General features: G+C 31.4%; 1 pseudogene; it reads right to left on the reverse strand.

Moving 5' to 3' along the window:
• Window positions 1-1667: 1667 nt before the first annotated feature.
• LOC125806964 (F-box/LRR-repeat protein At1g67190-like) lies at window positions 1668-2316 on the reverse strand (annotated as a pseudogene).
• Between the last annotated feature and the right edge of the window lie 7081 nt (window positions 2317-9397).

A 9397-nucleotide genomic window follows, 5' to 3' on the forward strand; every position in this document is an offset into this window, starting at 1 on the left:
TTCTCTATTTCTTAAATTTCATGTCAAGTCAAAACCAACTAATCTTAATTAGTAAACAAATCCAAACTCACCAAGGTATTCTATATATGTCATGATTTGACTCTAAAAGATTTCGCATTTCAAGTTTTTAGGTGAACTCAGTTTCAAAGGCTCTAGGGAATCCAATGCTTTATGCTCAAATATGAGTACTCGTGATTTTTTTTCAAATTTTCACCTTTTTTTTTTCTCTTGATTATCTCTCAAATTCCAGTTTCCAACTTTTTCTTCCTTTTGCATTGACCTGTATGCTTTGTTAAATAATCGTTCCGTTCATGTTTATTTGTTTATGTTTGACAATCTACACGACACATCTCTTAAGAATCAATAAATAAAATAGCACTTTATTATATCACCCCTAATTATTGTAAGTCATAGCGCTCGTATGAATTACTAGTACTAAGAGTAAAATATGTATAAAGTAATTTTATTTTTTTATAACTGGACATATATTTTTAGTATAATGGACTAGTAAAAATCACAAAGGGAGTACTTTCTAAAATTTAGCAGAAACACAAATACAGTACAAGCAAAATTTTCACTTAAATTAAAGTCAATTGCATTGTTATATCCCTCATTTATAAGCTACTGCATAAATTGTTGGTACTATGATTTAGTATCTTTTAGTATTTTTTTAAATGTAAAAGTAACATCGCCTGTATTAGATATCAAATGTCAAATGACTCAAACGCTAATGGTTTATGTAGATACACAACATAGACAATTTGTTTTTTAAACTTTTAAAGATGTAAATGTCAATAGAAAACATAGAGAACCGCTAGAATTTTTTACATGTATGATTTTCATCAAAGGTTATCATAAATGGAGCAACATGACATATAACCAACCTCAACTTAGTTGAAATTTAAGTGTAAAAGTTGTGAAAACAGAAAACCAAGAATAGGCATATGAACTTCTGTCAATTTACCATAATAGTTTGAAGCACAACTTTATCTACAAAAAAAAAAGTATCTTTCCCATTAACAGTAAGGATCATTGCACTATCCACAATTTCATATCTGAAAAAAAATTGAACTCCAATGCAACAGTTCCTCATATCCATATACAAAGAAACTGAACTTGTAGATATTTGTATTCCCTCAAAACCGTCATAATGAAGTTTGTGAACTCAGCAAAGATACCACATTGTTCAGGTGTGTCAACTACAGGAGACATAGGCATCATTGACCAACTTCCTCAAATTAGGGCACCTTTTCAGTAAGTCCGATAGCAAATGTGTTTTAACGTCACTAATTGATCTCTAGCGAAGCTCCAATTCAACCCCTTTTTTCCAATAGAGGACTACCAAGCAATCCATTATGAAGCGCATGTCCAAGTTCAAAGGTCAAGGATAAATGAGTTAATTGAGGAAACCAAGCAGAAGTAGTCTTCCCCATAACAATCTCATAGTTGTCATCTTGAAGCAGAATATTGTATAGACTCATCCTTCTTTTCTTTGATAATTTTACAAATCATTTCATAGAAATCCAACCAAGATGTTTGAAGAAGCGGACATCTACAATCTCAATATTTTCAGCATTGTTACCAACTTTAAGACTTGAGATAACGCCATCCAATACTAGGATTCTCAATTTCTCTTGGTCCTTGAGCTTAAAGTATGAATGTTACAATCAACTTCTCAAGCCTATTACTCTTCAAAGTCAGTTTTTGACAAGGATATCTTTCAAAGAGTTAATACTCAGTTTCATTGACATCTGGAGACTATCCATACCAAGATCCACAGCTACAAGATTTAAGACCTCAACTTTGGGGCAGGCAGAGAGCCAACAACTCAGGTTCAAAGTTGATATTTTAACACGGCAAACTGAAAGAAACCTCAAGCAAGGAAACTTTTGGTATCTAGGGTCAAATCTGGTAATAGTAACAGCTCCCAGATCCAATAAGTTCCAGTCTCTGGCGACCACATATTTCAAGTATATTAAGGTCTTTGGTAGCCACATTATAATGCAACTGGCACAAGGTATCCCTTGTACACATTAGCCAAACACTCACCGAAACTTTAGAGAGCTTAACGCCTTTAAAGATTATTGAAAGACATTTTGCAGTGCTTTAGTCTGGGCAATTGTCTGAGTTATAATCACTGTGATAGTTAGCTCATCATAGAACCAGTCGACCAAATTAAATGCAAGTGTATGACAATGCTTCCTCCGTGCATGCCTCTAGCCACTTCCGACAAGTTTTGGATGCAACAACAACAACTCGTGGAGATTCAACCCGAGACAATATGTTGCCTATGACTTCGACAGGAAAATCCCCCATAACCTCCTACTAAAACAAGTTGGCAGGGTTAACAGAAAAAGATGCTATATCCCAAAAAAAATACAATTGAGACATTGAAGTATCCAATTCCCACCACAATTTTATCCAAGACAATAAATCTCATACCATTCTTGTGGGATATTCAAGCAAAAAATAAAATACAAACATGCCAATAGCCTACCAGCTGCACAAGGAAAATCTACTGAAACGGATTCCTTAAATACAACTTAAAATCCACATCAAAGAGATCTTCTTCTTGAAAGATGCAAAGGATACAGAATGAAGTTTTTTGGCTTCAAAAGGCAACTATCTAAATAGTACGTCCATATTCTTTCATGGAACCATAACAAGACAGAATAAATAAATGAATCAAAAGATTTCACATGTATTAGACATAAGATCATTCAGAAGAATAAGCAACAATGTCACTAGATAGCAGCAAGGACAACACATTTTAGCAACCTATTGGGAACAGATCTCTTTTCAATGGAGAAATCACACTCCCAACAAACTTATATCAATATAATTATTCGATGTTTAGAAAGATGCTTACCAAATCTGTCATGTCCCATCACTTTAATTAAGTACAAGTTAAAGATCAAGCCCGTCAAGTTTCAAGGTCAAACTTCAAGCTTTATATATGTTAGAGATGTGACAAGTTGAATTATCTGGGATTATAAAACTTATGCATGCATATTTAAAATTGAACGATTAAAATGTCAGTTAATATTAACTAAATGATATATTTATGTATTTTATGTCATGTTCAAATCCGAGTGTTCAAGATGACTATCAAAAAGTAGTAGATATGTTAAGAACTAAATGAATAGATAAAATAACAAAAATGACGTGGTAGGTTCAACATACTACCTTAAGTGTCACCTAAATAGTTTTGATCCTCTAAGTTTGTTTATAAACATTTTTTTATATTCATCAAATGTTTATAACAAACCAATAATAATAATAATTTATTTAATGTAATCTTATTGAAAGAATAATAGATATACATAAATATCATTCATATTTTAAAAGGTGAAAAATTATTTTCGATAAACGAAGCCTAACAAAGTTATTAGTACTTAAGAGGGAGAGACGGAAAACGGATGGCGGACAAATGGCGTCAAAACTAAGAGGGGAAAATCCATTATTTTCCACCCCATAAAAAACCAAAAACATAATTATTATTATTTCCCAATTTTCTGAAGATATTTTGTTTTGATGGATCTCAAAATTGATTACCCAGAAACGAAAATTGAAAAATTTCATTAGTTCTTTAAAAAAAAATAATCTATTTTGATTCAATTTCTGGAAAGCCTAGCTATGTGTTTGCAATATGACAATTTCATGCAAATTATGAATATCAAATATGAAAAATTTACTTGTTAGATCCTATTAGATGTCCGACACGATTTTTGAGGCAGACCGGGGGTCATCCGAATCCAGAACTTTTAAAACGGAACACAAATTTATGGATAAAAATACACTAAAATTGCCACAAGCGGACCGGATTCATCCGAATCCAGAACTTTTAAAGCAGAACACAAATTTATGAATAAAAATACACTAAAATTGCCACAAATAAACAAATAGCAAGTATGAACGAGTTAATATCTTAAAATATTACTAAACTATGAGAAATTATCTTGTAAAGTCACTAAACTTTATTTTGTATCACTAAAATCACTCAATTTCTTTTAAAATCACTCAACTTAACACTTTTATCAGATCCGACTCACCTCCAGTAGTTGATCCCTCCATTTCCTCCAGTGGGCTGTTGAAATTGCGACACCTGTCCCAATAACAAATAAATGGTGCAGATTTATTTAACTAACCTTGAGTCCTTGACCTTCTAACCATGGTAAAAAACTCTCTCTCCTCCCTGCCGTGACAAGGACCCAGTCCCCATCCAAATCTCTCAAGAACTGCAACTAAAAAGCTCTAATACGTAACCAAACCAAAAGTAATGGCATCCTTGATGCTTGAGCAGGTGATCAAGATGAGAATTTTAATTAATTAGTTGTTGAAGTTCCTTTCATGGTGGGTCTGTTACTAGGGTATAGAAATAATTAAGCATGTCAATGGCAGCCCACAGAAACTCCTAACTAACAGAGCTAAAAATCCGTTATAGATCTACTGCAAATTGAGTCATGGATGGTTTCACCCTCCTTCATGTTGAAATTCACATATTGAGTTGTCAACATATCCACCTTGGACTCTTTGACCTGAGTTGTCCCTTCATGGGCTGCTTTCAAGCAGTCACAGATTTCCTTAGCAGTCTCACAGAGATCCTGTTACATTCATCTGCACCAATGTCACAGACCAGCAGTTTTATAGCTTTATAGTTCTTTTCTATTTTCTTTCTATCAACTTCATTGTATTCCCTTCTGGACTTGAGAATGACTCTAGTGAGATCTACTTCCTTCACTTCCTTGGTAGGAACGTAAGGCCCATCGAGTATTACATCCTACAGTTCACTGTCCTCCGCCATAATGTAATCATGTATCCTGGTCTTTCACCATCCATAGTATTGGCCGTTAAATCTAGGTGGACGAGTGGTTGATTGACCTTCTTTAATATTTGGTGGAGCAGTCATTCCTTTGAGATCTTCTTTCTCTTGGTGTTAACCAGAGAAGTCATGCTCTGATACCAATTGATGGAATGTTTGTGTCCACTAATTATTATAGGACCAAGTCCTTTAGTTCATTTAAGATGAACAAAAATAAATACTGGAAGTAAAGAGAACACACGAGACTTTACATTTGGATTTGTTTTTATGCCTTTTTGTTTGTCAAGTTATATATGTTTGGATTATTAATTAAAACCACGATCTGTCAAGGGATTATTATGTTTGTAAACCTCCTTACTCAAGGGAGTAAAATCACGATTTGTCACACATGATTTTCAACTGTTTTCACTAATCTTCTCAAGCAAAAGTGAAACACAGATTACAACCAACAATGAGATTAAACTCTTAATCTCAACACTAAGTAATACAACCTATTACTTATTGAGCCTATGTAATGCATCTATTGCCTACTATATTAATCATCACTAATTAATATAGACTTTAACCGTAAGACACAAAGTTAACTCTAACAATGTTCTTACAATGACTCACACAAAGATTTGAAATGTTTCTAACAAGATTGAAATGAATCCTACAAGTTTAGTACAATACAAGCATTCACAATAAACAGCCTACACAGAAAGCACTTCTTGCGTTGATCATGTCCCTTGCTGTATATTTTGTTTGATGCTTGATTTCTCTCTCTTTTGAATGAATAAATCTTTTGTTGTTTGTCATTTTGATTATATCAACCAAAAAGAGTTATTGACCATTGGACAAACAATTTGGTCTGTTTCTATTGGTGAAGTACGTTGACGACTTCACCAACCCGCTGACAGGACAACTTTTCAGCTGTACAACACATTGCTCTTGGACGAGACACTTTGTAGAGAACCGCCGGATCCCTGCATTTGTGAGGATTATCAAAACAATTGAAAGCTTATCACCATCTATTCCATACGCTTATCTTCTTACGGTTTAAGGCTTTACGCATTAGTTTTCTTTTAATATATTTTCATTTTTTATTATACATGATGTGATTATTTGATGTGAATCTGTGGACATAGTTAATGTTTGTGTATATTATTGAGAAAATTTTCAAAATGTCAATATTTTGACATTTAATAGGATCTCTTAGCCACATTTTTAATATTTATTTAAAATGTCAATATTTTAATTTGTTATGCATTTGATTTATGTTTTTTTTTATTTGTTTGATTTGCAATAATACAATTATTTAATAATAGAAAGGAAAAAACACGGAGAGATAATATTTAAAAAAGACATACCACTTAAAATTCTCATCAGTTACAATTTCAAAAAAATCTCCTTTCTCATTCGATTGGATCAACAGTTTCAATCTTCATTTTCTCCTTTATCAAGATCTTAATCATGGATGGTGAAATTAAGAACATCAAGAAGTGGGACATACTGCCAAATATATTTTTCTTTTATTTGTATTAGAAAGATATTACTGATTGTATCCCAATATAATCTAATCATTACATATTAATATGATTTATGAAAGGATACAAGATTCTGGAAAAAAATGACATACATGGTGGAAATAATACAATCTGTTGAGGAAGGATACAATATTCTAAAAAAAAATACGAATTCACTGTGAAAGAAATAAGGATATACAAGATTTTGAAAAAAAAATAGCATACATAGTTGGAATAATACAATATGTTGAGGAAGGATACAATATTCTAAAAAAATATATAAATTGACTGTGTAAAAAATAGGATACATCTATGCTTAAGTAATACAAATGCATTTGGCATATCTATTGGAATGACTAGAAACTAAAAAAGAAATACAATGTTCTTAATAAAAATACAACTACTGAGTAAAAGAAAAACAACTGATAAACAAAAAATTAATATGAATACATTTGGTAAGAATACAATTTTTGCAATTTTCTTCTCTCCCTCTCTCTTTCTTCTTCTTCATCTGCTATGTTCCTTTTTTCCGAATTTTTGTTCACCAAATTCAAATCTGAATCCGTATTCACTTGTGCGTTAGTAACCATATAAGCAAAATTCGAAATTATTAAATATGAATGTTTAAAAAATCAAACAATATATGATGTATGAATGTCAATGTAGATTACTACAATCTCCTAAATCTCAAATATGAAAACAAAATCACAAAAAAAATCGAATAATAGTGTTTAAAAGACGGAAAATTTGAAATACAAAATACTTGGTGAATATGATAACAAAATCAAAAGAAAGCTCACAAAATACTTGTTGACTTCGAATTTACCTTTATCAATGGGTGAAAAATCTTTTGAATTAATTGCGAGATTTCTTGAAAGAAGTGTAGTAAATTCAAAGAGTTGATTTTCTTGAACAAGAAAGTGAGATCACAATGGTGAAAAAGGGAAGAGAGAGAAAGGACTTATTTGGGGTAAAACCTAGAAAGAGGGATAATGGAGGTATTTTTTTTTAAAAAAATTACAGTATAATAACATAGTGACTAGTTTTCTAATTTTCCCTTGATTTATATGAATGAAACATGTATCGATTCCTGCTCTATCATTTCGTACTAAGACAAAGTTAATACATCTATTTCTTCACTCATTTTAATATCCATCTAAACAGAGATAATGAAAAATATTATTCCTTCTGTCTTGATTTATATGATTTACTTTCATTTTTAGTCAGCTCAAAAAAATAAAATATTCTATATTAAGTAAAAAATTTACTTTAAAATAATCATTTTATCTTAATGAAATGATTTACAGCCACACAAATATTATCATTTATTTTAGACCATAAATTTTTTTAAAAAAAATCTTTCTTCAAATTTGTATCAAATTAAATTAATTCATATAAATTGAGACGAAAAAAATAATAGTGTCAATTATTACAATGTTAGGCCCGTGCTTGCACGGATGTCCACCATCTAGTATATAAAAAAAAAGTATCTTTTCCAACTAAGTAGAAAAACCATCAATAGTAATGGTCATTGCACTAAGTATCACAATTCCATATCTGACAAAAAATTATCTCATGAAAATTTTGGATATAAGAGAGAAAAAGACTATTATACCCTTATGTAGGCATTGGCTACTACTTTTAAAGGTTCGAACTCATAACCTACTGGACAAAATAAGCCTTCCAAAACCTTATCAAGATGATTAATATATTATCGACTGTTGTGTCACAAAACTCATTAGTAAAAGTTATTTATTAAGAAACGCCCTAATCAAACCGACCAATCCAGTATGTTCCATACAATTTTATAAGATGTAATTGATTAGGTATACCTTTATTGTATATATTATTTACTGGCCAACTCCTAATGGTTTCTTAATAATGAATATAATGGTAAAAATAATAATGATGATAATAATAGCTCACGTATTAATCACAACTATATTATTTTATTGAACAAGTTTGTGACCACAATTTTTTCTTATACAATTAAAAAAAATTAAATCTATGTCAACAATTGTTTTCTGTGCCTAATTTCTCGTGTAATGTCTTATAAGTTTAAATTTTGTGTACCAACAACAACGTATAATATTATATAATATCGAATTAAGTATTTGTAATAGTGGTTAACTTATTTGTAACAACTAGCAAACATGACAACAAGATGAGATAAAATCAAAAGGGTATTCCACCTTTAACTAGACATCTCGTATTTGAGTTTTGACAATGAAATTAAAAATCTTTCCGTTGATGCGTGTTTTTGCTTTAGAAGTATACAAAGGTAAAACAGTAATGTAATTCCAACTAAATATCATGTTTCAACTTTCATCACTGTTATTATAAGGGCAAAAAGTCATACAAAATCCAAAATTGATCACAATTGCAATACACCCTTTATTCTCCTGATAATATTTGTTGCCTCTCAATTAGTAGACACTTTGATAAATATAGTGTTTCCCTGGAAAATTGTACTATGCTTGATAGTTATCCATTGATCAAAATTCCTCCTGCAAAAGTGACAATAGATCTCGGGTTCAAATCTCACTGAGTGGAAACAACACACGGTTATATACTCTCATTTGCCTAAGCTTTGGTGGGCAGAGTTGTCTGGTACATGTGCTGGTGGGAACAAACTCGTAAATATCATACATAGACCAACACAAGAAATGGATTTAGTTGAAGAAACAACACTCCCAAGTAATTAATCAACCGTAGTCAATTTTTGGAAGTCATAAGATAAAAAGCAGTAGATGGCAAACACTAGGTGATTTTCTAATTGTTGCCTCAGCTTTGGTCAAGCAATGTATTTAGTTGAGAATAAAGAAACTCTTGATGCATTTAAAATCAACCATTATCAATTCTTGGAAGTTCTAAGAGAAAAACAGCAGATCATGTAAACTCTAAAGCAATTAACAATTTCTACATTGTATTTTGGCGCTTTCGCGAAATAACTCATGTGTCTTCAGTTATATGGTGCTCTAGAGAAAATTATCTCATTACGATGCAGCATCAGCATCAGCATTTCACTTATAACTTAATAGATCATCATTAAGCCAGTCGGGCAAAAGAT

This window comes from Solanum verrucosum, unplaced genomic scaffold (assembly GCF_900185275.1).
Source record: "Solanum verrucosum unplaced genomic scaffold, falcon-dt-bn FXZP01000196.1, whole genome shotgun sequence".
In the NCBI taxonomy this organism is placed as follows: Eukaryota; Viridiplantae; Streptophyta; class Magnoliopsida; order Solanales; family Solanaceae; genus Solanum; species Solanum verrucosum.